We start from the raw sequence: 26,856 nt of genomic DNA, 5'->3' as shown, positions 1-26,856 counted from the left end.
AGGCGGAAAAATTGTCTAATAAGGGAGATTTTAGCTTGTGATCAACATAACCTAATAAAGAAAACTCTCTCTTTGAAAACGTACCCATAAAGTGTTTGATTTCAAGTTGACAAAAAATTACAATCTGAGACCTATTGATCTGAAGTCTATTGCACTTCCTCCTCTGATAGGAACTGTCTGACAGAGAAAAACCATTGAATGAGGGACATTTTAGACTGAGTAACATAACCAAAAAAGGAGCACTCCCTCTCTCAAAATACACTTAGAAAGTACTTGATTTCAAGGGGGTGACAGGATTTGAACTTGAGAAATTGTCTAATAATGGACAATTTTGCCTGAGTAACATATTCGAAAAAAGAGTCCTCTACCCTCAAAATACTCTTTGAAAGCACTTGATTTAAAGGGGGCATCAGGATTTGAACCTGGGACCTCTTGATCTGCAGTCAAATGCTCTACCACTGAGCTATACCCCTCTCTGCTAGAAACTGTCTAAAGGCGGAAAAATTGTCTAATAAGGGACATTATAGCTGGAGATCAACAAAAACTAATGAAGAACACTCTCTCTCTGAAAACATACCCATAAAGTATTTGATTTGAAGATGACAAATATATTACAATCTGAGACCTATTGATCTGAAGTCTATTGCACTTCCACCTCTGATAGGAACTGTCTGACAGAGAAAAACCATTGAATGAGGGACATTTTAGACTGAGTAACATAACCAAAAAAGGAGCACTCCCTCTCTCAAAATACACATAGAAAGTACTTGATTTCAAGCGGGTGACAGGATTTGAACTTGAGAAATTGTCTAATAAGGGACAATTTTGACTGAGTAACATATTCGAAAAAAGAGTCCTCTACCCTCAAAATACTCTTTGAAAGCACTTGATTTAAAGGGGGCATCAGGATTTGAACCTGGGACCTCTTGATCTGCAGTCAAATGCTCTACCACTGAGCTATACCCCCTCTGCTTGAAACTGTCTTAAGGCCGAAAAATTGTCTAATAAGGGACATTCTAGCTGGAGATCAACAAAAACTAATGAAGAACACTCTCTCTCTGAAAACATACCCATAAAGTATTTGATTTGAAGATGACAAATATATTACAATCTGAGACCTATTGATCTGAAGTCTATTGCACTTCCACCTCTGATAGGAACTGTCTGACAGAGAAAAACCATTGAATGAGGGACATTTTAGACTGAGTAACATAACCAAAAAAGGAGCACTCCCTCTCTCAAGATACACTTAGAAAGTACTTGATTTTAAGGGGGGCGCCAGGATTTGATACTGAGAAATTGTCTAACAAGGGAGATTTTAGCTTGTGATCAACATAACCTAATAAAGAAAACTCTCTCTTTGAAAATGTACCCATAAAGTGTTTGATTTCAAGTTGACAAAAAAATTACAATCTGAGACCTATTGATCTGAAGTCTATTGCACTTCCTCCTCTGATAGGAACTGTCTGACAGAGAAAAACCATTGAATGAGGGACATTTTAGACTGAGTAACATAACCAAAAAAGGAGCACTCCCTCTCTCAAAATACACTTAGAAAGTACTTGATTTCAAGGGGGTGACAGGATTTGAACTTGAGAAATTGTCTAATAATGGACAATTTTGCCTGAGTAACATATTCGAAAAAAGAGTCCTCTACCCTCAAAATACTCTATAAAAGCACTAGATTTAAAGGGGGCATCAGGATTTGAACCTGGGACCTCTTGATCTGCAGTCAAATGCTCTACCACTGAGCTATACCCTCTCTGCTAGAAACTGTCTAAAGGCGGAAAAATTGTCTAATAAGGGACATTATAGCTGGAGATCAACAAAAACTAATGAAGAACACTCTCTCTCTGAAAACATACCCATAAAGTATTTGATTTGAAGATGACAAATATATTACAATCTGAGACCTATTGATCTGAAGTCTGTTGCACTTCCACCTCTGTTAGGAACTGTCTGACAGAGAAAAACCATGTAATGAGGGACATTTTAGCAGAGCACTCCCTCTCTCAAGAAACACTGAGAAAGTACTTGATTTCAAGGGGGGCGCCAGGATTTGATACTGTCAAATTGTCTAACAAGGGAGATTTTAGCTTGTGATCAACATAACCTAATAAAGAAAACTCTCTCTTTGAAAATGTTACCATAAAGTTTTTGATTTCAAGTTGACAAAAAAATTACAATCTGAGACCTATTGATCTGAAGTCTATTGCACTTCCTCCTCTGATAGGAACTGTCTGACAGAGAAAAACCATTGAATGAGGGACATTTTAGACTGAGTAACATAACCAAAAAAGGAGCACTCCCTCTCTCAAAATACACTTAGAAAGTACTTGATTTCAAGCGGGTGACAGGATTTGAACTTGAGAAATTGTCTAATAAGGGACAATTTTGCCTGAGTAACATATTCGAAAAAAGAGTCCTCTACCCTCAAAATACTCTTTGAAAGCACTTGATTTAAAGGGGGCATCAGGATTTGAACCTGGGACCTCTTGATCTGCAGTCAAATGCTCTACCACTGAGCTATACCCCCTCTGCTTGAAACTGTCTAAAGGCCGAAAAATTGTCTAATAAGGGACATTATAGCTGGAGATCAACAAAAACTAATGAAGAACACTCTCTCTCTGAAAACATACCCATAAAGTATTTGATTTGAAGATAACAAATATATTACAATCTGAGACCTATTGATCTGAAGTCTGTTGCACTTCCACCTCTGTTAGGAACTGTCTGACAGAGAAAAAACATGTAATGAGGGACATTTTAGCAGAGCACTCCCTCTCTCAAGAAACACTGAGAAAGTACTTGATTTCAAGGGGGGCGCCAGGATTTGATACTGAGAAATTGTCTAACAAGGGAGATTTTAGCTTGTGATCAACATAACCTAATAAAGAAAACTCTCTCTTTGAAAACGTACCCATAAAGTGTTTGATTTCAAGTTGACAAAAAAATTACAATCTGAGACCTATTGAGCTGAAGTCTATTGCACTTCCTCCTCTGATAGGAACTGTCTGACAGAGAAAAACCATTGAATGAGGGACATTTTAGACTGAGTAACATAACCAAAAAAGGAGCACTCCCTCTCTCAAGATACACTTAGAAAGTACTTGATTTCAAGGGGGGCGCCAGGATTTGATACTGAGAAATTGTCTAACAAGGGAGATTTTAGCTTGTGATCAACATAACCTAATAAAGAAAACTCTCTCTTTGAAAATGTACCCATAAAGTGTTTGATTTCAAGTTGACAAAAAAATTACAATCTGAGACCTATTGATCTGAAGTCTATTGCACTTCCTCCTCTGATAGGAACTGTCTGACAGAGAAAAACCATTTGAATGAGGGACATTTTAGACTGAGATCGACAAAAACTAATATAGAACACTCTCTCTCTCTGAAAACATACCCATAAAGTAATTGATTTCTTGATGACAAAAGTATTACAATCTGAGACCTATTGATCTGAAGTCTGTTGCACTTCCACCTCTGTTAGGAACTGTCTGACAGAGAAAAACCATCTAATGAGGGACATTTTAGCAGAGCACTCCCTCTCTCAAGAAACACTGAGAAAGTACTTGATTTCAAGGGGGGCGCCAGGATTTGATACTGAGAAATTGTCTAACAAGGGAGATTTTAGCTTGTGATCAACATAACCTAATAAAGAAAACTCTCTCTTTGAAAACGTACCCATAAAGTGTTTGATTTCAAGTTGACAAAAAAATTACAATCTGAGACCTATTGATCTGAAGTCTATTGCACTTCCTCCTCTGATAGGAACTGTCTGACAGAGAAAAACCATTGAATGAGGGACATTTTAGACTGAGTAACATAACCAAAAAAGGAGCACTCCCTCTCTCAAGATACACTTAGAAAGTACTTGATTTTAAGGGGGGCGCCAGGATTTGATACTGAGAAATTGTCTAACAAGGGAGATTTTAGCTTGTGATCAACATAACCTAATAAAGAAAACTCTCTCTTTGAAAATGTACCCATAAAGTGTTTGATTTCAAGTTGACAAAAAAATTACAATCTGAGACCTATTGATCTGAAGTCTATTGCACTTCCTCCTCTGATAGGAACTGTCTGACAGAGAAAAACCATTGAATGAGGGACATTTTAGACTGAGTAACATAACCAAAAAAGGAGCACTCCCTCTCTCAAAATACACTTAGAAAGTACTTGATTTCAAGCAGGTGACAGGATTTGAACTTGAGAAATTGTCTAATAAGGGACAATTTTGCCTGAGTAACATATTCGAAAAAAGAGTCCTCTACCCTCAAAATACTATTTGAAAGCACTTGATTTAAAGGGGGCATCAGGATTTGAACCTGGGACCTCTTGATCTGCCGTCAAATGCTCTACCACTGAGCTATACCCCTCTGCTTGAAACTGTCTAAAGGCCGAAAAATTGTCTAATAAGGGACATTATAGCTGGAGATCAACAAAAACTAATGAAGAACACTCTCTCTCTGAAAACATACCCATAAAGTATTTGATTTGAAGATGACAAATATATTACAATCTGAGACCTATTGATCTGAAGTCTATTGCACTTCCACCTCTGATAGGAACTGTCTGACAGAGAAAAACCATTGAATGAGGGACATTTTAGACTGAGTAACATAACCAAAAAAGGAGCACTCCCTCTCTCAAGATACACTTAGAAAGTACTTGATTTCAAGGGGGGCGCCAGGATTTGATACTGAGAAATTGTCTAACAAGGGAGATTTTAGCTTGTGATCAACATAACCTAATAAAGAAAACTCTCTCTTTGAAAATGTTACCATAAAGTTTTTGATTTCAAGTTGACAAAAAAATTACAATCTGAGACCTATTGATCTGAAGTCTATTGCACTTCCTCCTCTGATAGGAACTGTCTGACAGAGAAAAACCATTGAATGAGGGACATTTTAGACTGAGTAACATAACCAAAAAAGGAGCACTCCCTCTCTCAAAATACACTTAGAAAGTACTTGATTTCAAGCGGGTGACAGGATTTGAACTTGAGAAATTGTCTAATAAGGGACAATTTTGCCTGAGTAACATATTCGAAAAAAGAGTCCTCTACCCTCAAAATACTCTTTGAAAGCACTTGATTTAAAGGGGGCATCAGGATTTGAACCTGGGACCTCTTGATCTGCAGTCAAATGCTCTACCACTGAGCTATACCCCCTCTGCTTGAAACTGTCTAAAGGCCGAAAAATTGTCTAATAAGGGACATTATAGCTGGAGATCAACAAAAACTAATGAAGAACACTCTCTCTCTGAAAACATACCCATAAAGTATTTGATTTGAAGATAACAAATATATTACAATCTGAGACCTATTGATCTGAAGTCTGTTGCACTTCCACCTCTGTTAGGAACTGTCTGACAGAGAAAAAACATGTAATGAGGGACATTTTAGCAGAGCACTCCCTCTCTCAAGAAACACTGAGAAAGTACTTGATTTCAAGGGGGGCGCCAGGATTTGATACTGAGAAATTGTCTAACAAGGGAGATTTTAGCTTGTGATCAACATAACCTAATAAAGAAAACTCTCTCTTTGAAAACGTACCCATAAAGTGTTTGATTTCAAGTTGACAAAAAAATTACAATCTGAGACCTATTGAGCTGAAGTCTATTGCACTTCCTCCTCTGATAGGAACTGTCTGACAGAGAAAAACCATTGAATGAGGGACATTTTAGACTGAGTAACATAACCAAAAAAGGAGCACTCCCTCTCTCAAGATACACTTAGAAAGTACTTGATTTCAAGGGGGGCGCCAGGATTTGATACTGAGAAATTGTCTAACAAGGGAGATTTTAGCTTGTGATCAACATAACCTAATAAAGAAAACTCTCTCTTTGAAAATGTACCCATAAAGTGTTTGATTTCAAGTTGACAAAAAAATTACAATCTGAGACCTATTGATCTGAAGTCTATTGCACTTCCTCCTCTGATAGGAACTGTCTGACAGAGAAAAACCATTTGAATGAGGGACATTTTAGACTGAGATCGACAAAAACTAATATAGAACACTCTCTCTCTCTGAAAACATACCCATAAAGTAATTGATTTCTTGATGACAAAAGTATTACAATCTGAGACCTATTGATCTGAAGTCTGTTGCACTTCCACCTCTGTTAGGAACTGTCTGACAGAGAAAAACCATCTAATGAGGGACATTTTAGCAGAGCACTCCCTCTCTCAAGAAACACTGAGAAAGTACTTGATTTCAAGGGGGGCGCCAGGATTTGATACTGAGAAATTGTCTAACAAGGGAGATTTTAGCTTGTGATCAACATAACCTAATAAAGAAAACTCTCTCTTTGAAAACGTACCCATAAAGTGTTTGATTTCAAGTTGACAAAAAAATTACAATCTGAGACCTATTGATCTGAAGTCTATTGCACTTCCTCCTCTGATAGGAACTGTCTGACAGAGAAAAACCATTGAATGAGGGACATTTTAGACTGAGTAACATAACCAAAAAAGGAGCACTCCCTCTCTCAAAATACACTTAGAAAGTACTTGATTTCAAGGGGGTGACAGGATTTGAACTTGAGAAATTGTCTAATAAGGGACAATTTTGCCTGAGTAACATATTCGGAAAAAAAGTCCTCTACCCTCAAAATACTCTTTGAAAGCTCCTGATTTTAAGGGGGCATCAGGGTTTGAACCTGGGACCTCTTGATCTGCAGTCAAAGACTCTACCACTGAGCTATACCCCCCCTGCTAGAAACTGTCTAAAGGCGGAAAAATTGTCTAATAAGGGACATAATAGCTGGAGATCGACAAAAACTAATAAAGAAAACTCTCTCTTTGAAAACGTACCCATAAAGTGCATGATTTCAAGTTGACAAAAAAATTACAATCTGAGACCTATTGATCTGAAGTCTATTGCACTTCCTCCTCTGATAGGAACTGTCTGACAGAGAAAAACCATTGAATGAGGGACATTTTAGACTGAGTAACATAACCAAAAAAGGAGCACTCCCTCTCTCAAAATACACTTAGAAGATACTTGATTTCAAGGGGGGCGCCAGGATTTGACACTGAGAAATTGTCTAATAAGGGACAATTTTCCCTGAGTAACATATTCGAAAAAAGAGTCCTCTACCCTCAAAATACTCTTTGAAAGCACTTGATTTAAAGGGGGCATCAGGATTTGAACCTGGGACCTCTTGATCTGCAGTCAAATAGTCTACCACTGAGCTATACCCCCTCTGCTTGAAACTGTCTAAAGGCCGAAAAATTGTCTAATAAGGGACATTATAGCTGGAGATCAACAAAAACTAATGAAGAACACTCTCTCTGAAAACATACCCATAAAGTATTTGATTTGAAGATGACAAATATATTACAATCTGAGACCTATTGATCTGAAGTCTATTGCACTTCCACCTCTGATAGGAACTGTCTGACAGAGAAAAACCATTGAATGAGGGACATTTTAGACTGAGTAACATAACCAAAAAAGGAGCACTCCCTCTCTGAAAATACACTTAGAAAGTACTTGATTTCAAGGGGGTGACAGGATTTGAACTTGAGAAATTGTCTAATAAGGGACAATTTTGCCTGAGTAACATATTCAAAAAAAGAGTCCTCTACCCTCAAAATACTCTTTGAAAGCACTTGATTTAAAGGGGGCATCAGGATTTGAACCTGGGACCTCTTGATCTGCAGTCAAATGCTCTACCACTGAGCTATACCCCCTCTGCTAGAAACTGTCTAAAGGCGGAAAAATTGTCAAATAAGGGACATAATAGCTGGAGATCGACAAAAACTAATAAAGAACACTCTCTCTCTGAAAACATACCCATAAAGTAATTGATTTCTTGATGACAATAATATTACCATCTGAGACCTATTGATCTGAAGTCTGTTGCACTTCCACCTCTGTTAGGAACTGTCTGACAGAGAAAAACCATCTAATGAGGGACATTTTTGCAGAGCACTCCCTCTCTCAAGAAACACTGAGAAAGTACTTAATTTCAAGGGGGCGCCAGTATTCGATCCTGAGAAATTGTCTAATAAGGGAGATTTTAGCTTGTGATCAACATAACCTAATAAAGAAAACTGTCTCTTTGAAAACATACCCATAAAGTGTTTGATTTCAAGTTGACAAAAAAATTACAATCTGAGACCTATTGATCTGAAGTCTTTTGCACTTCCACCTCTGATAGGAACTGTCTGACAGAGAAAAACCATTGAATGAGGGACATTTTAGACTGAGTAACATAACCAAAAAAGGAGCACTCCCTCTCTCAAAATACACTTAGAAAGTACTTGATTTCAAGGGGGTGACAGGATTTGAACTTGAGAAATTGTCTAATAAGGGACAATTTTGCCTGAGTAACATATTCGAAAAAAGAGTCCTCTACCCTCAAAATACTCTTTGAAAGCACTTGATTTAAAGGGGGCATCAGGATTTGAACCTGGGACCTCTTGATCTGCAGTCAAATGCTCTACCACTGAGCTATACCCCCTCTGCTAGAAACTGACTAAAGGCGGAAAAATTGTCAAATAAGGGACATAATAGCTTGAGATCAACAAAAACTAATAAAGAACACTCTCTCTCTGAAAACATACCCATAAAGTAATTGATTTCTTGATGACAATAATATTACCATCTGAGACCTATTGATCTGAAGTCTGTTGCACTTCCACCTCTGTTAGGAACTGTCTGACAGAGAAAAACCATCTAATGAGGGACATTTTAGCAGAGCACTCCCTCTCTCAAGAAACACTGAGAAAGTACTTGATTTCAAGGGGGGCGCCAGGATTTGATACTGAGAAATTGTCTAACAAGGGAGATTTTAGCTTGTGATCAACATAACCTAATAAAGAAAACTCTCTCTTTGAAAACGTACCCATAAAGTGTTTGATTTCAAGTTGACAAAAAAATTACAATCTGAGACCTATTGATCTGAAGTCTATTGCACTTCCTCCTCTGATAGGAACTGTCTGACAGAGAAAAACCATTGAATGAGGGACATTTTAGACTGAGTAACATAACCAAAAAAGGAGCACTCCCTCTCTCAAAATACACTTAGAAAGTACTTGATTTCAAGGGGGTGACAGGATTTGAACTTGAGAAATTGTCTAATAAGGGACAATTTTGCCTGAGTAACATATTCGGAAAAAAAGTCCTCTACCCTCAAAATACTCTTTGAAAGCTCTTGATTTTAAGGGGGCATCAGGGTTTGAACCTGGGACCTCTTGATCTGCAGTCAAAGACTCTACCACTGAGCTATACCCCCCCTGCTAGAAACTGTCTAAAGGCGGAAAAATTGTCTAATAAGGGACATAATAGCTGGAGATCGACAAAAACTAATAAAGAAAACTCTCTCTTTGAAAACGTACCCATAAAGTGCTTGATTTCAAGTTGACAAAAAAATTACAATCTGAGACCTATTGATCTGAAGTCTATTGCACTTCCTCCTCTGATAGGAACTGTCTGACAGAGAAAAACCATTGAATGAGGGACATTTTAGACTGAGTAACATAACCAATAAAGGAGCACTCCCTCTCTCAAGATACACTTAGAAAGTACTTGATTTCAAGGGGGGCGCCAGGATTTGACACTGAGAAATTGTCTAATAAGGGACAATTTTCCCTGAGTAACATATTCGAAAAAAGAGTCCTCTACCCTCAAAATACTCTTTGAAAGCACTTGATTTAAAGGGGGCATCAGGATTTGAACCTGGGACCTCTTGAACTGCAGTCAAATGCTCTACCTCTGAGCTATACCCCCTCTGCTTGAAACTGTCTAAAGGCCGAAAAATTGTCTAATAAGGGACATTATAGCTGGAGATCAACAAAAACTAATGAAGAACACTCTCTCTGAAAACATACCCATAAAGTATTTGATTTGAAGATGACAAATATATTACAATCTGAGACCTATTGATCTGAAGTCTATTGCACTTCCACCTCTGATAGGAACTGTCTGACAGAGAAAAACCATTGAATGAGGGACATTTTAGACTGAGTAACATAACCAAAAAAGGAGCACTCCCTCTCTCAAAATACACTTAGAAAGTACTTGATTTCAAGGGGGTGACAGGATTTGAACTTGAGAAATTGTCTAATAAGGGACAATTTTGCCTGAGTAACATATTCAAAAAAAGAGTCCTCTACCCTCAAAATACTCTTTGAAAGCACTTGATTTAAAGGGGGCATCAGGATTTGAACCTGGGACCTCTTGATCTGCAGTCAAATGCTCTACCACTGAGCTATACCCCCTCTGCTAGAAACTGTCTAAAGGCGGAAAAATTGTCAAATAAGGGACATAATAGCTGGAGATCGACAAAAACTAATAAAGAACACTCTCTCTCTGAAAACATACCCATAAAGTAATTGATTTCTTGATGACAATAATATTACCATCTGAGACCTATTGATCTGAAGTCTGTTGCACTTCCACCTCTGTTAGGAACTGTCTGACAGAGAAAAACCATCTAATGAGGGACATTTTTGCAGAGCACTCCCTCTCTCAAGAAACACTGAGAAAGTACTTAATTTCAAGGGGGCGCCAGTATTCGATCCTGAGAAATTGTCTAATAAGGGAGATTTTAGCTTGTGATCAACATAACCTAATAAAGAAAACTGTCTCTTTGAAAACATACCCATAAAGTGTTTGATTTCAAGTTGACAAAAAAATTACAATCTGAGACCTATTGATCTGAAGTCTATTGCACTTCCACCTCTGATAGGAACTGTCTGACAGAGAAAAACCATTGAATGAGGGACATTTTAGACTGAGTAACATAACCAAAAAAGGAGCACTCCCTCTCTCAAAATACACTTAGAAAGTACTTGATTTCAAGGGGGTGACAGGATTTGAACTTGAGAAATTGTCTAATAAGGGACAATTTTGCCTGAGTAACATATTCGAAAAAAGAGTCCTCTACCCTCAAAATACTCTTTGAAAGCACTTGATTTAAAGGGGGCATCAGGATTTGAACCTGGGACCTCTTGATCTGCAGTCAAATGCTCTACCACTGAGCTATACCCCCTCTGCTAGAAACTGTCTAAAGGCGGAAAAATTGTCTAATAAGGGACATAATAGCTGGAGATCGACAAAAACTAATATAGAACACTCTCTCTCTGAAAACATACCCATAAAGTAATTGATTTCTTGATGACAATAATATTACCATCTGAGACCTATTGATCTGAAGTCTGTTGCACTTCCACCTCTGTTAGGAACTGTCTGACAGAGAAAAACCATCTAATGAGGGACATTTTAGCAGAGCACTCCCTCTCTCAAGAAACACTGAGAAAGTACTTAATTTCAAGGGGGCGCCAGTATTCGATCCTGAGAAATTGTCTAATAAGGGAGATTTTAGCTTGTGATCAACATAACCTAATAAAGAAAACTGTCTCTTTGAAAACATACCCATAAAGTGTTTGATTTCAAGTTGACAAAAAAATTACAATCTGAGACCTATTGATCTGAAGTCTATTGCACTTCCACCTTTGACAGGAACTGTCTGACAGAGAAAAAACATTGAATGAGGGACATTTTAGACTGAGTAACATAACCAAAAAAGGAGCACTCCCTCTCTCAAAATACACTTAGAAAGTACTTGATTTCAAGGGGGTGACAGGATTTGAACGTGAGAAATTGTCTAATAAGGGACAATTTTGCCTGAGTAACATATTCGGAAAAAAAGTCCTCAACCCTCAAAATACTCTTAGAAAGCTCTTGATTTTAAGGGGGCATCAGAATTTGAACCTGGGACCTCTTGATCTGCAGTCAAATGCTCTACCACTGAGCTACACCCCCTCTGCTAGAAACTGTCTAAAGGCGGAAAAATTGTCAAATAAGGGACATTATAGCTGGAGATCAACAAAAACTAATATAGAACACTCTCTCTCTCTGAAAACATACCCATAAAGTATTTGATTTCAAGATGACAAATATATTACAATCTGAGACCTATTGATCTGAAGTCTGTTGCACTTCCACCTCTGTTAGGAACTGTCTGACAGAGAAAAACCATCTAATGAGGGACATTGTTGCAGAGCACTCCCTCTCTCAAGAAACACTGAGAAAGTACTTGATTTCAAGGGGGCGCCAGTATTTGATCCTGAGAAATTGTCTAATAAGGGAGATTTTAGCTTGTGATCAACATAACCTAATAAAGAAAACTCTCTCTTTGAAAACGTACCCATAAAGTGTTTGATTTCAAGTTGACAAAAAATTACAATCTGAGACATATTGATCTTAAGTCTATTGCACTTCCACCTCTGATAGGAACTATCTGACAGAGAAAAAACATTGAATGAGGGACATTTTAGACTGAGTAACATAACCAAAAAAGGAGCACTCCCTCTCTCAAGATACACTTAGAAAGTACTTGATTTCAAGGGGGTGCCAGGATTTGAACGTGAGAAATTGTCTAATAAGGGACAATTTTGCCTGAGTAACATATTCGAAAAAAGAGTCCTCTACCCTCAAAATACTCTTTGAAAGCACTTGATTTTAAGGGGGCATCAGAATTTGAACCTGGGACCTCTTGATCTGCAGTCAAATGCTCTACCACTGAGCTATACCCCCTCTGCTAGAAACTGTCTAAAGGCGGAAAAATGGTCAAATAAGGGACATAATAGCTGGAGATCGACAAAAACTAATAAAGAACTCTCTCTCTCTGAAAACATACCCATAAAGTAATTGATTTCTTGATGACAATAATATTACCATCTGAGACCTATTTATCTGAAGTATGTTGCACTTCCACCTCTGTTAGGAACTGTCTGACAGAGAAAAACCATCTAATGAGGGACATTGTTGCAGAGCACTCCCTCTCTCAAGAAACACTGAGAAAGTACTTGATTTCAAGGGGGCGCCAGTATTTGATCCTGAGAAATTGTCTAATAAGGGAGATTTTAGCTTGTGATCAACATAACCTAATAAAGAAAACTCTCTCTTTGAAAACGTACCCATAAAGTGTTTGATTTCAAGTTGACAAAAAATTACAATCTGAGACATATTGATCTTAAGTCTATTGCACTTCCACCTCTGATAGGAACTATCTGACAGAGAAAAAACATTGAATGAGGGACATTTTAGACTGAGTAACATAACCAAAAAAGGAGCACTCCCTCTCTCAAGATACACTTAGAAAGTACTTGATTTCAAGGGGGTGCCAGGATTTGAACGTGAGAAATTGTCTAATAAGGGACAATTTTGCCTGAGTAACATATTCGAAAAAAGAGTCCTCTACCCTCAAAATACTCTTTGAAAGCACTTGATTTAAAGGGGGTATCAGGATTTGAACCTGGGACCTCTTGATCTGCAGTCAAATGCTCTACCACTGAGCTTTACCCCCTCTGCTAGAAACTGTCTAAAGGCGGAAAAATGGTCAAATAAGGGACATAATAGCTGGAGATCGACAAAAACTAATAAAGAACACTCTCTCTCTGAAAACATACCCATAAAGTAATTGATTTCTTGATGACAATAATATTACCATCTGAGACCTATTTATCTGAAGTCTGTTGCACTTCCACCTCTGTTAGGAACTGTCTGACAGAGAAAAACCATCTAATGAGGGACATTTTTGCAGAGCACTCCCTCTCTCAAGAAACACTGAGAAAGTACTTGATTTCAAGGGGGCGCCAGTATTTGATCCTGAGAAATTGTCTAATAAGGGAGATTTTAGCTTGTGATCAACATAACCTAATAAAGAAAACTCTCTCTTTGAAAACGTACCCATAAAGTGTTTGATTTCAAGTTGACAAAAAATTACAATCTGAGACATATTGATCTTAAGTCTATTGCACTTCCACCTCTGATAGGAACTATCTGACAGAGAAAAAACATTGAATGAGGGACATTTTAGACTGAGTAACATAACCAAAAAAGGAGCACTCCCTCTCTCAAGATACACTTAGAAAGTACTTGATTTCAAGGGGGTGCCAGGATTTGAACGTGAGAAATTGTCTAATAAGGGACAATTTTGCCTGAGTAACATATTCGAAAAAAGAGTCCTCTACCCTCAAAATACTCTTTGAAAGCACTTGATTTAAAGGGGGTATCAGGATTTGAACCTGGGACCTCTTGATCTGCAGTCAAATGCTCTACCACTGAGCTATACCCCCTCTGCTAGAAACTGTCTAAAGGCGGAAAAATGGTCAAATAAGGGACATAATAGCTGGAGATCGACAAAAACTAATAAAGAACACTCTCTCTCTGAAAACATACCCATAAAGTAATTGATTTCTTGATGACAATAATATTACCATCTGAGACCTATTTATCTGAAGTCTGTTGCACTTCCACCTCTGTTAGGAACTGTCTGACAGAGAAAAACCATCTAATGAGGGACATTTTTGCAGAGCACTCCCTCTCTCAAGAAACACTGAGAAAGTACTTGATTTCAAGGGGGCGCCAGTATTTGATACTGAGAAATTGTCTAATAAGGGAGATTTTAGCTTGTGATCAACATAACCTAATAAAGAAAACTCTCTCTTTGAAAACGTACCCATAAAGTGTTTGATTTCAAGTTGACAAAAAATTACAATCTGAGACATATTGATCTTAAGTCTATTGCACTTCCACCTCTGATAGGAACTATCTGACAGAGAAAAAACATTGAATGAGGGACATTTTAGACTGAGTAACATAACCAAAAAAGGAGCACTCCCTCTCTCAAGATACACTTAGAAAGTACTTGATTTCAAGGGGGTGCCAGGATTTGAACGTGAGAAATTGTCTAATAAGGGACAATTTTGCCTGAGTAACATATTCGAAAAAAGAGTCCTCTACCCTCAAAATACTCTTTGAAAGCACTTGATTTAAAGGGGGTATCAGGATTTGAACCTGGGACCTCTTGATCTGCAGTCAAATGCTCTACCACTGAGCTATACCCCCTCTACTAGAAACTGTCTAAAGGCGGGAAAATAGTCAAATAAGGGACAATTTTGCCTAAGTAACATATTCGGAAAAAAAAGTCCTCTACCCTCAAAATACATTTAGAAAGCACTTGATTTTAAGGGGGCATCAGGATTTGAACCTGGGACCTCTTGATCTGCAGTCAAATGCTCTACCACTGAGCTATACCCCCTCTGCTAGAAACTGTCTAAAGGCGGAAAAATTGTCTAATAAGGGACATTATAGCTGGAGATCAACAAAAACTAATATAGAAAACTCTCTCTCTCTGAAAACATACCCAAGTCTATTGCACTTCCTCCTCTGATAGGAACTGTCTGACAGAGAAAAACCATTGAATGAGGGACATTTTTGCCTGAGTAACATATTCGAAAAAAGAGTCCTCTACCCTCAAAATACTCTTTGAAAGCACTTGATTAAAGGGGGTATCAGGATTTGAACCTCGGACCTCTTGATCAGCAGTCAAATGCTCTACCACTGAGCTATACCCCCTCTGCTAGAAACTGTCTAAAGGCGGAAAAATTGTCAAATAAGGGACATTATAGCTGGAGATCAACAAAAACTAATATAGAACACTCTCTCTCTCTGAAAACATACCCATAAAGTATTTGATTTCAAGATGACAAATATATTACAATCTGAGACCTATTGATCTGAAGTCTGTTGCACTTCCACCTCTGTTAGGAACTGTCTGACAGAGAAAAACCATCTAATGAGGGACATTTTAGCAGAGCACTCCCTCTCTCAAGATACACTTAGAAAGTAGTTGATTTCAAGGGGGCGCCAGTATTTGATCCTGAGAAATTGTCTAATAAGGGAGATTTTAGCTGGAGATCAACAAAAACTAATGAAGAACACTCTCTCTCTGAAAACATACCCATAAAGTATTTGATTTGAAGATGACAAATATATTACAATCTGAGACATATTGATCTGAAGTCTATTGCACTTCCACCTCTGATAGGAACTATCTGACAGAGAAAAACCATTGAATGAGGGACATTTTAGACTGAGTAACATAACCAAAAAAGGAGCACTCCCTCTCTCAAAATACACTTAGAAAGTACTTAATTTCAAGGGGGCATCAGGAATTGAACCTGGGTCCTCTTGATCTGCAGTCAAATGCGCTACCACTGAGCTATACCCCCTCTGCTAGAAATTGTCGAAAGGCAGAACAATTGTCCAATAAGGGACATTATAGCTGGAGATCAACAAAAACTAATATAGAAACACTCTCTCTCTCTGAAAACATACCCAGAAAGTATTTGATTTCAAGATGACAAATATATTATAATCTGAGACCTATTGATCTGAAGTCTTTTGCACTTCCACCTCTGATAGGAACTGTCTGACAGAGAAAAACCATTGAATGAGGGACATTTTAGACTGAGTAACATAACCAAAAAAGGAGCACTCCCTCTCTCAAGATACACTTAGAAAGTACTTGATTTCAAGGGGGTGCCAGGATTTGAGCGTGAGAAATTGTCTAATAAGGGACAATTTTCTATGAGTAACATATTCGAAAAAAGAGTCCTCTACCCTCAAACAACTCTTTCAAAGCATTTCATTTAAAGGGGGCATCAGGATTTGATCCTGAGAAATTGTCTAATAAGGGAGATTTTAGCTTGTGATCAACATAACCTAATAAAGAAAACTCTCTCTCTGAAAACATACACATAAAGTATTTGATTTCAAGTTGACCAATTTTTTTTAACTCTGAGACCTATTGATCTGAAGTCTGTTGCACTTCCACCTCTGTTAGGAACTGTCTGACAGAGAAAAACCATCTAATGAGAGACATTTTAGCAGAGCACTCCCTCTCTCAAGAAACACTGAGAAAGTACTTGATTTCAAGGGGGCGCCAGTATTTGATCCTGAGAAATTGTCTAATAAGGGAGATTTTAGCTTGTGATCAACATAACCTAATAAAGAAAACTCTCTCTTTGAAAACGTACCAATAAAGTGTTAAAGTTCAAGTTGACAGAAAAATTACAATCTGAGACCTATTGATCTGAAGTCTTTGGCACTTCCACCTCTGATAGGAACTGTCTGACAGAGAAAAAACATTGAATGAGGGACATTTTAGACTGAGTAACATAACCAAAAAAGGAGCACTCCCTCTCTCAAGATACACTTAGAAAGTACTTGATTTCAAGGGGGCGGCAGTATTTGATCCTGAGAAATTGTCTAATAAGGGAGATTTTAGCTTGTGATCAACATAACCTAATAAAGAAAACTCTCTCTTTGAAAACGTACCCATAAAGTGTTTGATTTCAAGTTGACAAAAAAATTAGAATCTGAGACATATTGATCTGAAGTCTATTGCACTTCCACCTCTGATAGGAACTGTCTGACAGAGAAAAAACATTGAATGAGGGACATTTTAGACTGAGTAACATAACCAAAAAAGTAGCACTCCACCTCTCAAGATACACTTAGAAAGTAGTTGATTTCAAGGGGGTGCCAGGATTTGAACGTGAGAAATAGTCTAATAAGGGACAATTTTCCCTGAGTAACATATACCAAAAAAGAGTCCTCTACCCTCAAAATACTCTTAGAAAGCTCTTGATTTTAAGGGGGCACCGGGATTTGAACCTGGGACCTCTTGATCTGCAGTCAAATGCTCTACCACTGAGCTATACCCCCTCTGCTAGAAACTGCCTAAAGGCGGAAAAATTGTCTAATAAGGGACATTATAGCTGGAGATCAACAAAATCTAATGTAGAACACTCTTTCTCTGAAAACATACCCATAAAGTATTTGATTTGAAGATGACAAATATATTACAATCTGAGACCTATTGATCTGAAGTCTGTTGCACTTCCACCTCTGTTAGGAACTGTCTGACAGAGAAAAACCATCTAATGAGGGACATTTTAGCAGAGCACTCCCTCTCTCAAGAAACACTGAGAAAGTACTTGATTTCAAGGGGGCGCCAGTATTTGATCCTGAGAAATTGTCAAATAAGGGAGATTTTAGCTTGTGATCAACATAACCTAATAAAGAAAACTCTCTCTTTGAAAAGTTATCCATAAAGTGTTTGATTTCAAGTTGACAAAAAAATTACAATCTGAGACCTATTGATCTGAAGTCTTTGGCACTTCCACCTCTGATAGGAACTGTCTGACAGAGAAAAAACATTGAATGAGGGACATTTTAGACTGAGTAACATAACCAAAAAAGGAGCACTCCCTCTCTCAAGATACAATTAGAAAGTACTTGATTTCAAGGGGGCGCCAGTATTTGATCCTGAGAAATTGTCTAATAAGGGAGATTTTAGCTTGTGATCAACATAACCTAATAAAGAAAACTCTCTCTTTGAAAACGTACCCATAAAGTGTTTGATTTCAAGTTGACAAAAAAATTAGAATTTGAGACATATTGATCTGAAGTCTATTGCACTTCCACCTCTGATAGGAACTGTCTGACAGAGAAAAAACATTGAATGAGGGACATTTTAGACTGAGTAACATAACCAAAAAAGTAGCACTCCACCTCTCAAGATACACTTAGAAAGTAGTTGATTTCAAGGGGGTGCCAGGATTTGAACGTGAGAAATAGTCTAATAAGGGACAATTTTCCCTGAGTAACATATACCAAAAAAGAGTCCTCTACCCTAAAAAAATACTCTTAGAAAGCTCTTGATTTCAAGGGGACACCGGGATTTGAACCTGGGACCTCTTGATCTGCAGTCAAATGCTCTACCTCTGAGCTATACCCCCTCTGCTAGAAACTGCCTAAAGGCGGAAAAATTGTCTAATAAGGGACATTATAGCTGGAGATCAAAAAATCTAATGAAGAACACTCTTTCTCTGAAAACATACCCAGAAAGTATTTGATTTGAAGATGACAAATATATTACAATCTGAGACCTATTGATCTGAAGTCTGTTGCACTTCCACCTCTGTTAGGAACTGTCTGACAGAGAAAAACCATCTATTGAGGGACATTTTAGCAGAGCACTCCCTCTCTCAAGAAACACTGAGAAAGTACTTGATTTCAAGGGGGCGCCAGTATTTGATCCTGAGAAATTGTCAAATAAGGGAGATTTTAGCTTGTGATCAACATAACCTAATAAAGAAAACTCTCTCTTTGAAAACTTATCCATAAAGTGTTTGATTTCAAGTTGACAAAAAAATTACAATCTGAGACCTATTGATCTGAAGTCTTTGGCACTTCCACCTCTGATAGGAACTGTCTGACAGAGAAAAAACATTGAATGAGGGACATTTTAGACTGAGTAACATAACCAAAAAAGGAGCACTCCCTCTCTCAAGATACAATTAGAAAGTACTTGATTTCAAGGGGGCGCCAGTATTTGATCCTGAGAAATTGTCTAATAAGGGAGATTTTAGCTTGTGATCAACATAACCTAATAAAGAAAACTCTCTCTTTGAAAACGTACCCATAAAGTGTTTGATTTCAAGTTGACAAAAAAATTAGAATCTGAGACATATTGATCTGAAGTCTATTGCACTTCCACCTCTGATAGGAACTGTCTGACAGAGAAAAAACATTGAATGAGGGACATTTTAGACTGAGTAACATAACCAAAAAAGTAGCACTCCACCTCTCAAGATACACTTAGAAAGTAGTTGATTTCAAGGGGGTGCCAGGACTTGAACGTGAGAAATTGTCTAATAAGGGACAATTTTGCCTGAGTAACATATTCGAAAAAAGAGTCCTCTACCCTCAAAATACTCTTTGAAAGCACTTGATTTAAAGGGGGCATCAGGATTTGAACCTGGGACCTCTTGATCTGCAGTCAAATGCTCTACCACTGAGCTATACCCCCTCTGCTAGAAACTGTCTAAAGGCGGAAAAATTGTCAAATAAGGGACATAATAGCTGGAGATCGACAAAAACTAATAAAGAACACTCTCTCTCTGAAAACATACCCATAAAGTAATTGATTTCTTGATGACAATAATATTACCATCTGAGACCTATTGATCTGAAGTCTGTTGCACTTCCACCTCTGTTAGGAACTGTCTGACAGAGAAAAACCATCTAATGAGGGACATTTTTGCAGAGCACTCCCTCTCTCAAGAAACACTGAGAAAGTACTTAATTTCAAGGGGGCGCCAGTATTCGATCCTGAGAAATTGTCTAATAAGGGAGATTTTAGCTTGTGATCAACATAACCTAATAAAGAAAACTGTCTCTTTGAAAACATACCCATAAAGTGTTTGATTTCAAGTTGACAAAAAAATTACAATCTGAGACCTATTGATCTGAAGTCTATTGCACTTCCACCTCTGATAGGAACTGTCTGACAGAGAAAAACCATTGAATGAGGGACATTTTAGACTGAGTAACATAACCAAAAAAGGAGCACTCCCTCTCTCAAAATACACTTAGAAAGTACTTGATTTCAAGGGGGTGACAGGATTTGAACTTGAGAAATTGTCTAATAAGGGACAATTTTGCCTGAGTAACATATTCGAAAAAAGAGTCCTCTACCCTCAAAATACTCTTTGAAAGCACTTGATTTAAAGGGGGCATCAGGATTTGAACCTGGGACCTCTTGATCTGCAGTCAAATGCTCTACCACTGAGCTATACCCCCTCTGCTAGAAACTGTCTAAAGGCGGAAAAATTGTCAAATAAGGGACATAATAGCTGGAGATCAACAAAAACTAATAAAGAACACTCTCTCTCTGAAAACATACCCATAAAGTAATTGATTTCTTGATGACAATAATATTACCATCTGAGACCTATTGATCTGAAGTCTGTTGCACTTCCACCTCTGTTAGGAACTGTCTGACAGAGAAAAACCATCTAATGAGGGACATTTTAGCAGAGCACTCCCTCTCTCAAGAAACACTGAGAAAGTACTTGATTTCAAGGGGGGCGCCAGGATTTGATACTGAGAAATTGTCTAACAAGGGAGATTTTAGCTTGTGATCAACATAACCTAATAAAGAAAACTCTCTCTTTGAAAACGTACCCATAAAGTGTTTGATTTCAAGTTGACAAAAAAATTACAATCTGAGACCTATTGATCTGAAGTCTATTGCACTTCCTCCTCTGATAGGAACTGTCTGACAGAGAAAAACCATTGAATGAGGGACATTTTAGACTGAGTAACATAACCAAAAAAGGAGCACTCCCTCTCTCAAAATACACTTAGAAAGTACTTGATTTCAAGGGGGTGACAGGATTTGAACTTGAGAAATTGTCTAATAAGGGACAATTTTGCCTGAGTAACATATTCGGAAAAAAAGTCCTCTACCCTCAAAATACTCTTTGAAAGCTCTTGATTTTAAGGGGGCATCAGGGTTTGAACCTGGGACCTCTTGATCTGCAGTCAAAGACTCTACCACTGAGCTATACCCCCCCTGCTAGAAACTGTCTAAAGGCGGAAAAATTGTCTAATAAGGGACATAATAGCTGGAGATCGACAAAAACTAATAAAGAAAACTCTCTCTTTGAAAACGTACCCATAAAGTGCTTGATTTCAAGTTGACAAAAAAATTACAATCTGAGACCTATTGATCTGAAGTCTATTGCACTTCCTCCTCTGATAGGAACTGTCTGACAGAGAAAAACCATTGAATGAGGGACATTTTAGACTGAGTAACATAACCAATAAAGGAGCACTCCCTCTCTCAAGATACACTTAGAAAGTACTTGATTTCAAGGGGGGCGCCAGGATTTGACACTGAGAAATTGTCTAATAAGGGACAATTTTCCCTGAGTAACATATTCGAAAAAAGAGTCCTCTACCCTCAAAATACTCTTTGAAAGCACTTGATTTAAAGGGGGCATCAGGATTTGAACCTGGGACCTCTTGAACTGCAGTCAAATGCTCTACCTCTGAGCTATACCCCCTCTGCTTGAAACTGTCTAAAGGCCGAAAAATTGTCTAATAAGGGACATTATAGCTGGAGATCAACAAAAACTAATGAAGAACACTCTCTCTGAAAACATACCCATAAAGTATTTGATTTGAAGATGACAAATATATTACAATCTGAGACCTATTGATCTGAAGTCTATTGCACTTCCACCTCTGATAGGAACTGTCTGACAGAGAAAAACCATTGAATGAGGGACATTTTAGACTGAGTAACATAACCAAAAAAGGAGCACTCCCTCTCTCAAAATACACTTAGAAAGTACTTGATTTCAAGGGGGTGACAGGATTTGAACTTGAGAAATTGTCTAATAAGGGACAATTTTGCCTGAGTAACATATTCAAAAAAAGAGTCCTCTACCCTCAAAATACTCTTTGAAAGCACTTGATTTAAAGGGGGCATCAGGATTTGAACCTGGGACCTCTTGATCTGCAGTCAAATGCTCTACCACTGAGCTATACCCCCTCTGCTAGAAACTGTCTAAAGGCGGAAAAATTGTCAAATAAGGGACATAATAGCTGGAGATCGACAAAAACTAATAAAGAACACTCTCTCTCTGAAAACATACCCATAAAGTAATTGATTTCTTGATGACAATAATATTACCATCTGAGACCTATTGATCTGAAGTCTGTTGCACTTCCACCTCTGTTAGGAACTGTCTGACAGAGAAAAACCATCTAATGAGGGACATTTTTGCAGAGCACTCCCTCTCTCAAGAAACACTGAGAAAGTACTTAATTTCAAGGGGGCGCCAGTATTCGATCCTGAGAAATTGTCTAATAAGGGAGATTTTAGCTTGTGATCAACATAACCTAATAAAGAAAACTGTCTCTTTGAAAACATACCCATAAAGTGTTTGATTTCAAGTTGACAAAAAAATTACAATCTGAGACCTATTGATCTGAAGTCTATTGCACTTCCACCTCTGATAGGAACTGTCTGACAGAGAAAAACCATTGAATGAGGGACATTTTAGACTGAGTAACATAACCAAAAAAGGAGCACTCCCTCTCTCAAAATACACTTAGAAAGTACTTGATTTCAAGGGGGTGACAGGATTTGAACTTGAGAAATTGTCTAATAAGGGACAATTTTGCCTGAGTAACATATTCGAAAAAAGAGTCCTCTACCCTCAAAATACTCTTTGAAAGCACTTGATTTAAAGGGGGCATCAGGATTTGAACCTGGGACCTCTTGATCTGCAGTCAAATGCTCTACCACTGAGCTATACCCCCTCTGCTAGAAACTGTCTAAAGGCGGAAAAATTGTCTAATAAGGGACATAATAGCTGGAGATCGACAAAAACTAATATAGAACACTCTCTCTCTGAAAACATACCCATAAAGTAATTGATTTCTTGATGACAATAATATTACCATCTGAGACCTATTGATCTGAAGTCTGTTGCACTTCCACCTCTGTTAGGAACTGTCTGACAGAGAAAAACCATCTAATGAGGGACATTTTAGCAGAGCACTCCCTCTCTCAAGAAACACTGAGAAAGTACTTAATTTCAAGGGGGCGCCAGTATTCGATCCTGAGAAATTGTCTAATAAGGGAGATTTTAGCTTGTGATCAACATAACCTAATAAAGAAAACTGTCTCTTTGAAAACATACCCATAAAGTGTTTGATTTCAAGTTGACAAAAAAATTACAATCTGAGACCTATTGATCTGAAGTCTATTGCACTTCCACCTTTGACAGGAACTGTCTGACAGAGAAAAAACATTGAATGAGGGACATTTTAGACTGAGTAACATAACCAAAAAAGGAGCACTCCCTCTCTCAAAATACACTTAGAAAGTACTTGATTTCAAGGGGGTGACAGGATTTGAACGTGAGAAATTGTCTAATAAGGGACAATTTTGCCTGAGTAACATATTCGGAAAAAAAGTCCTCAACCCTCAAAATACTCTTAGAAAGCTCTTGATTTTAAGGGGGCATCAGAATTTGAACCTGGGACCTCTTGATCTGCAGTCAAATGCTCTACCACTGAGCTACACCCCCTCTGCTAGAAACTGTCTAAAGGCGGAAAAATTGTCAAATAAGGGACATTATAGCTGGAGATCAACAAAAACTAATATAGAACACTCTCTCTCTCTGAAAACATACCCATAAAGTATTTGATTTCAAGATGACAAATATATTACAATCTGAGACCTATTGATCTGAAGTCTGTTGCACTTCCACCTCTGTTAGGAACTGTCTGACAGAGAAAAACCATCTAATGAGGGACATTTTAGCAGAGCACTCCCTCTCTCAAGATACACTTAGAAAGTAGTTGATTTCAAGGGGGCGCCAGTATTTGATCCTGAGAAATTGTCTAATAAGGGAGATTTTAGCTTGTGATCAACATAACCTAATAAAGAAAACTCTCTCTTTGAAAACGTACCCATAAAGTGTTTGATTTCAAGTTGACAAAAAATTACAATCTGAGACATATTGATCTCAAGTCTATTGCACTTCCACCTCTGATAGGAACTATCTGACAGAGAAAAAACATTGAATGAGGGACATTTTAGACTGAGTAACATAACCAAAAAAGGAGCACTCCCTCTCTCAAGATACACTTAGAAAGTACTTGATTTCAAGGGGGTGCCAGGATTTGAACGTGAGAAATTGTCTAATAAGGGACAATTTTGCCTGAGTAACATATTCGAAAAAAGAGTCCTCTACCCTCAAAATACTCTTTGAAAGCACTTGATTTTAAGGGGGCATCAGAATTTGAACCTGGGACCTCTTGATCTGCAGTCAAATGCTCTACCACTGAGCTATACCCCCTCTGCTAGAAACTGTCTAAAGGCGGAAAAATGGTCAAATAAGGGACATAATAGCTGGAGATCGACAAAAACTAATAAAGAACTCTCTCTCTCTGAAAACATACCCATAAAGTAATTGATTTCTTGATGACAATAATATTACCATCTGAGACCTATTTATCTGAAGTATGTTGCACTTCCACCTCTGTTAGGAACTGTCTGACAGAGAAAAACCATCTAATGAGGGACATTGTTGCAGAGCACTCCCTCTCTCAAGAAACACTGAGAAAGTACTTGATTTCAAGGGGGCGCCAGTATTTGATCCTGAGAAATTGTCTAATAAGGGAGATTTTAGCTTGTGATCAACATAACCTAATAAAGAAAACTCTCTCTTTGAAAACGTACCCATAAAGTGTTTGATTTCAAGTTGACAAAAAATTACAATCTGAGACATATTGATCTTAAGTCTATTGCACTTCCACCTCTGATAGGAACTATCTGACAGAGAAAAAACATTGAATGAGGGACATTTTAGACTGAGTAACATAACCAAAAAAGGAGCACTCCCTCTCTCAAGATACACTTAGAAAGTACTTGATTTCAAGGGGGTGCCAGGATTTGAACGTGAGAAATTGTCTAATAAGGGACAATTTTGCCTGAGTAACATATTCGAAAAAAGAGTCCTCTACCCTCAAAATACTCTTTGAAAGCACTTGATTTAAAGGGGGTATCAGGATTTGAACCTGGGACCTCTTGATCTGCAGTCAAATGCTCTACCACTGAGCTTTACCCCCTCTGCTAGAAACTGTCTAAAGGCGGAAAAATGGTCAAATAAGGGACATAATAGCTGGAGATCGACAAAAACTAATAAAGAACACTCTCTCTCTGAAAACATACCCATAAAGTAATTGATTTCTTGATGACAATAATATTACCATCTGAGACCTATTTATCTGAAGTCTGTTGCACTTCCACCTCTGTTAGGAACTGTCTGACAGAGAAAAACCATCTAATGAGGGACATTTTTGCAGAGCACTCCCTCTCTCAAGAAACACTGAGAAAGTACTTGATTTCAAGGGGGCGCCAGTATTTGATCCTGAGAAATTGTCTAATAAGGGAGATTTTAGCTTGTGATCAACATAACCTAATAAAGAAAACTCTCTCTTTGAAAACGTACCCATAAAGTGTTTGATTTCAAGTTGACAAAAAATTACAATCTGAGACATATTGATCTTAAGTCTATTGCACTTCCACCTCTGATAGGAACTATCTGACAGAGAAAAAACATTGAATGAGGGACATTTTAGACTGAGTAACATAACCAAAAAAGGAGCACTCCCTCTCTCAAGATACACTTAGAAAGTACTTGATTTCAAGGGGGTGCCAGGATTTGAACGTGAGAAATTGTCTAATAAGGGACAATTTTGCCTGAGTAACATATTCGAAAAAAGAGTCCTCTACCCTCAAAATACTCTTTGAAAGCACTTGATTTAAAGGGGGTATCAGGATTTGAACCTGGGACCTCTTGATCTGCAGTCAAATGCTCTACCACTGAGCTATACCCCCTCTGCTAGAAACTGTCTAAAGGCGGAAAAATGGTCAAATAAGGGACATAATAGCTGGAGATCGACAAAAACTAATAAAGAACACTCTCTCTCTGAAAACATACCCATAAAGTAATTGATTTCTTGATGACAATAATATTACCATCTGAGACCTATTTATCTGAAGTCTGTTGCACTTCCACCTCTGTTAGGAACTGTCTGACAGAGAAAAACCATCTAATGAGGGACATTTTTGCAGAGCACTCCCTCTCTCAAGAAACACTGAGAAAGTACTTGATTTCAAGGGGGCGCCAGTATTTGATACTGAGAAATTGTCTAATAAGGGAGATTTTAGCTTGTGATCAACATAACCTAATAAAGAAAACTCTCTCTTTGAAAACGTACCCATAAAGTGTTTGATTTCAAGTTGACAAAAAATTACAATCTGAGACATATTGATCTTAAGTCTATTGCACTTCCACCTCTGATAGGAACTATCTGACAGAGAAAAAACATTGAATGAGGGACATTTTAGACTGAGTAACATAACCAAAAAAGGAGCACTCCCTCTCTCAAGATACACTTAGAAAGTACTTGATTTCAAGGGGGTGCCAGGATTTGAACGTGAGAAATTGTCTAATAAGGGACAATTTTGCCTGAGTAACATATTCGAAAAAAGAGTCCTCTACCCTCAAAATACTCTTTGAAAGCACTTGATTTAAAGGGGGTATCAGGATTTGAACCTGGGACCTCTTGATCTGCAGTCAAATGCTCTACCACTGAGCTATACCCCCTCTGCTAG

The 26,856-nt window shown here is 37.9% G+C and overlaps 35 non-coding genes across 35 annotated transcripts; all 35 read right to left on the bottom strand.

Moving 5' to 3' along the window:
- Positions 1-401: 401 nt before the first annotated feature.
- trnac-gca lies at positions 402-473 on the bottom strand. Its single transcript has one exon. It is a non-coding gene; the product is annotated as a tRNA-Cys (tRNA).
- A 422-nt stretch (positions 474-895) lies between these two features.
- Positions 896-967, bottom strand: trnac-gca. Its single transcript has one exon. It is a non-coding gene; the product is annotated as a tRNA-Cys (tRNA).
- Positions 968-1,690: 723 nt separating this feature from the next.
- On the bottom strand, positions 1,691-1,762 carry trnac-gca. Its single transcript has one exon. It is a non-coding gene; the product is annotated as a tRNA-Cys (tRNA).
- Positions 1,763-2,464: 702 nt separating this feature from the next.
- Positions 2,465-2,536, bottom strand: trnac-gca. The gene has a single exon. It is a non-coding gene; the product is annotated as a tRNA-Cys (tRNA).
- A 1,771-nt stretch (positions 2,537-4,307) lies between these two features.
- Positions 4,308-4,379, bottom strand: trnac-gca. Its single transcript has one exon. It is a non-coding gene; the product is annotated as a tRNA-Cys (tRNA).
- Positions 4,380-5,101: 722 nt separating this feature from the next.
- trnac-gca lies at positions 5,102-5,173 on the bottom strand. The gene has a single exon. It is a non-coding gene; the product is annotated as a tRNA-Cys (tRNA).
- A 1,469-nt stretch (positions 5,174-6,642) lies between these two features.
- Positions 6,643-6,714, bottom strand: trnac-gca. Its single transcript has one exon. It is a non-coding gene; the product is annotated as a tRNA-Cys (tRNA).
- A 422-nt stretch (positions 6,715-7,136) lies between these two features.
- trnac-gca lies at positions 7,137-7,208 on the bottom strand. Its single transcript has one exon. It is a non-coding gene; the product is annotated as a tRNA-Cys (tRNA).
- A 419-nt stretch (positions 7,209-7,627) lies between these two features.
- Positions 7,628-7,699, bottom strand: trnac-gca. The gene has a single exon. It is a non-coding gene; the product is annotated as a tRNA-Cys (tRNA).
- Positions 7,700-8,400: 701 nt separating this feature from the next.
- On the bottom strand, positions 8,401-8,472 carry trnac-gca. The gene has a single exon. It is a non-coding gene; the product is annotated as a tRNA-Cys (tRNA).
- A 702-nt stretch (positions 8,473-9,174) lies between these two features.
- trnac-gca lies at positions 9,175-9,246 on the bottom strand. Its single transcript has one exon. It is a non-coding gene; the product is annotated as a tRNA-Cys (tRNA).
- Positions 9,247-9,668: 422 nt separating this feature from the next.
- trnac-gca lies at positions 9,669-9,740 on the bottom strand. Its single transcript has one exon. It is a non-coding gene; the product is annotated as a tRNA-Cys (tRNA).
- A 419-nt stretch (positions 9,741-10,159) lies between these two features.
- trnac-gca lies at positions 10,160-10,231 on the bottom strand. Its single transcript has one exon. It is a non-coding gene; the product is annotated as a tRNA-Cys (tRNA).
- A 701-nt stretch (positions 10,232-10,932) lies between these two features.
- trnac-gca lies at positions 10,933-11,004 on the bottom strand. The gene has a single exon. It is a non-coding gene; the product is annotated as a tRNA-Cys (tRNA).
- A 701-nt stretch (positions 11,005-11,705) lies between these two features.
- On the bottom strand, positions 11,706-11,777 carry trnac-gca. Its single transcript has one exon. It is a non-coding gene; the product is annotated as a tRNA-Cys (tRNA).
- A 702-nt stretch (positions 11,778-12,479) lies between these two features.
- On the bottom strand, positions 12,480-12,551 carry trnac-gca. The gene has a single exon. It is a non-coding gene; the product is annotated as a tRNA-Cys (tRNA).
- Positions 12,552-13,251: 700 nt separating this feature from the next.
- trnac-gca lies at positions 13,252-13,323 on the bottom strand. Its single transcript has one exon. It is a non-coding gene; the product is annotated as a tRNA-Cys (tRNA).
- A 700-nt stretch (positions 13,324-14,023) lies between these two features.
- trnac-gca lies at positions 14,024-14,095 on the bottom strand. The gene has a single exon. It is a non-coding gene; the product is annotated as a tRNA-Cys (tRNA).
- Positions 14,096-14,795: 700 nt separating this feature from the next.
- trnac-gca lies at positions 14,796-14,867 on the bottom strand. Its single transcript has one exon. It is a non-coding gene; the product is annotated as a tRNA-Cys (tRNA).
- A 121-nt stretch (positions 14,868-14,988) lies between these two features.
- On the bottom strand, positions 14,989-15,060 carry trnac-gca. The gene has a single exon. It is a non-coding gene; the product is annotated as a tRNA-Cys (tRNA).
- Positions 15,061-15,305: 245 nt separating this feature from the next.
- trnas-gcu lies at positions 15,306-15,377 on the bottom strand. Its single transcript has one exon. It is a non-coding gene; the product is annotated as a tRNA-Ser (tRNA).
- A 584-nt stretch (positions 15,378-15,961) lies between these two features.
- trnac-gca lies at positions 15,962-16,033 on the bottom strand. The gene has a single exon. It is a non-coding gene; the product is annotated as a tRNA-Cys (tRNA).
- Positions 16,034-17,459: 1,426 nt separating this feature from the next.
- On the bottom strand, positions 17,460-17,531 carry trnac-gca. The gene has a single exon. It is a non-coding gene; the product is annotated as a tRNA-Cys (tRNA).
- A 1,004-nt stretch (positions 17,532-18,535) lies between these two features.
- trnac-gca lies at positions 18,536-18,607 on the bottom strand. The gene has a single exon. It is a non-coding gene; the product is annotated as a tRNA-Cys (tRNA).
- A 1,001-nt stretch (positions 18,608-19,608) lies between these two features.
- On the bottom strand, positions 19,609-19,680 carry trnac-gca. Its single transcript has one exon. It is a non-coding gene; the product is annotated as a tRNA-Cys (tRNA).
- Positions 19,681-20,381: 701 nt separating this feature from the next.
- trnac-gca lies at positions 20,382-20,453 on the bottom strand. The gene has a single exon. It is a non-coding gene; the product is annotated as a tRNA-Cys (tRNA).
- A 702-nt stretch (positions 20,454-21,155) lies between these two features.
- Positions 21,156-21,227, bottom strand: trnac-gca. The gene has a single exon. It is a non-coding gene; the product is annotated as a tRNA-Cys (tRNA).
- Positions 21,228-21,649: 422 nt separating this feature from the next.
- Positions 21,650-21,721, bottom strand: trnac-gca. Its single transcript has one exon. It is a non-coding gene; the product is annotated as a tRNA-Cys (tRNA).
- A 419-nt stretch (positions 21,722-22,140) lies between these two features.
- trnac-gca lies at positions 22,141-22,212 on the bottom strand. The gene has a single exon. It is a non-coding gene; the product is annotated as a tRNA-Cys (tRNA).
- Positions 22,213-22,913: 701 nt separating this feature from the next.
- trnac-gca lies at positions 22,914-22,985 on the bottom strand. Its single transcript has one exon. It is a non-coding gene; the product is annotated as a tRNA-Cys (tRNA).
- Positions 22,986-23,686: 701 nt separating this feature from the next.
- trnac-gca lies at positions 23,687-23,758 on the bottom strand. Its single transcript has one exon. It is a non-coding gene; the product is annotated as a tRNA-Cys (tRNA).
- A 702-nt stretch (positions 23,759-24,460) lies between these two features.
- trnac-gca lies at positions 24,461-24,532 on the bottom strand. The gene has a single exon. It is a non-coding gene; the product is annotated as a tRNA-Cys (tRNA).
- Positions 24,533-25,232: 700 nt separating this feature from the next.
- trnac-gca lies at positions 25,233-25,304 on the bottom strand. Its single transcript has one exon. It is a non-coding gene; the product is annotated as a tRNA-Cys (tRNA).
- A 700-nt stretch (positions 25,305-26,004) lies between these two features.
- trnac-gca lies at positions 26,005-26,076 on the bottom strand. Its single transcript has one exon. It is a non-coding gene; the product is annotated as a tRNA-Cys (tRNA).
- Positions 26,077-26,776: 700 nt separating this feature from the next.
- trnac-gca lies at positions 26,777-26,848 on the bottom strand. The gene has a single exon. It is a non-coding gene; the product is annotated as a tRNA-Cys (tRNA).
- Between the last annotated feature and the right edge of the window lie 8 nt (positions 26,849-26,856).

This window comes from Oncorhynchus mykiss, unplaced genomic scaffold (genome assembly GCF_013265735.2).
Source record: "Oncorhynchus mykiss isolate Arlee unplaced genomic scaffold, USDA_OmykA_1.1 un_scaffold_750, whole genome shotgun sequence".
NCBI classification, from domain to species: Eukaryota; Metazoa; Chordata; class Actinopteri; order Salmoniformes; family Salmonidae; genus Oncorhynchus; species Oncorhynchus mykiss.
The sequence above is the reverse complement of the archived record's forward strand: the minus strand, read 5'-3'. Positions and strand labels throughout refer to the sequence as shown.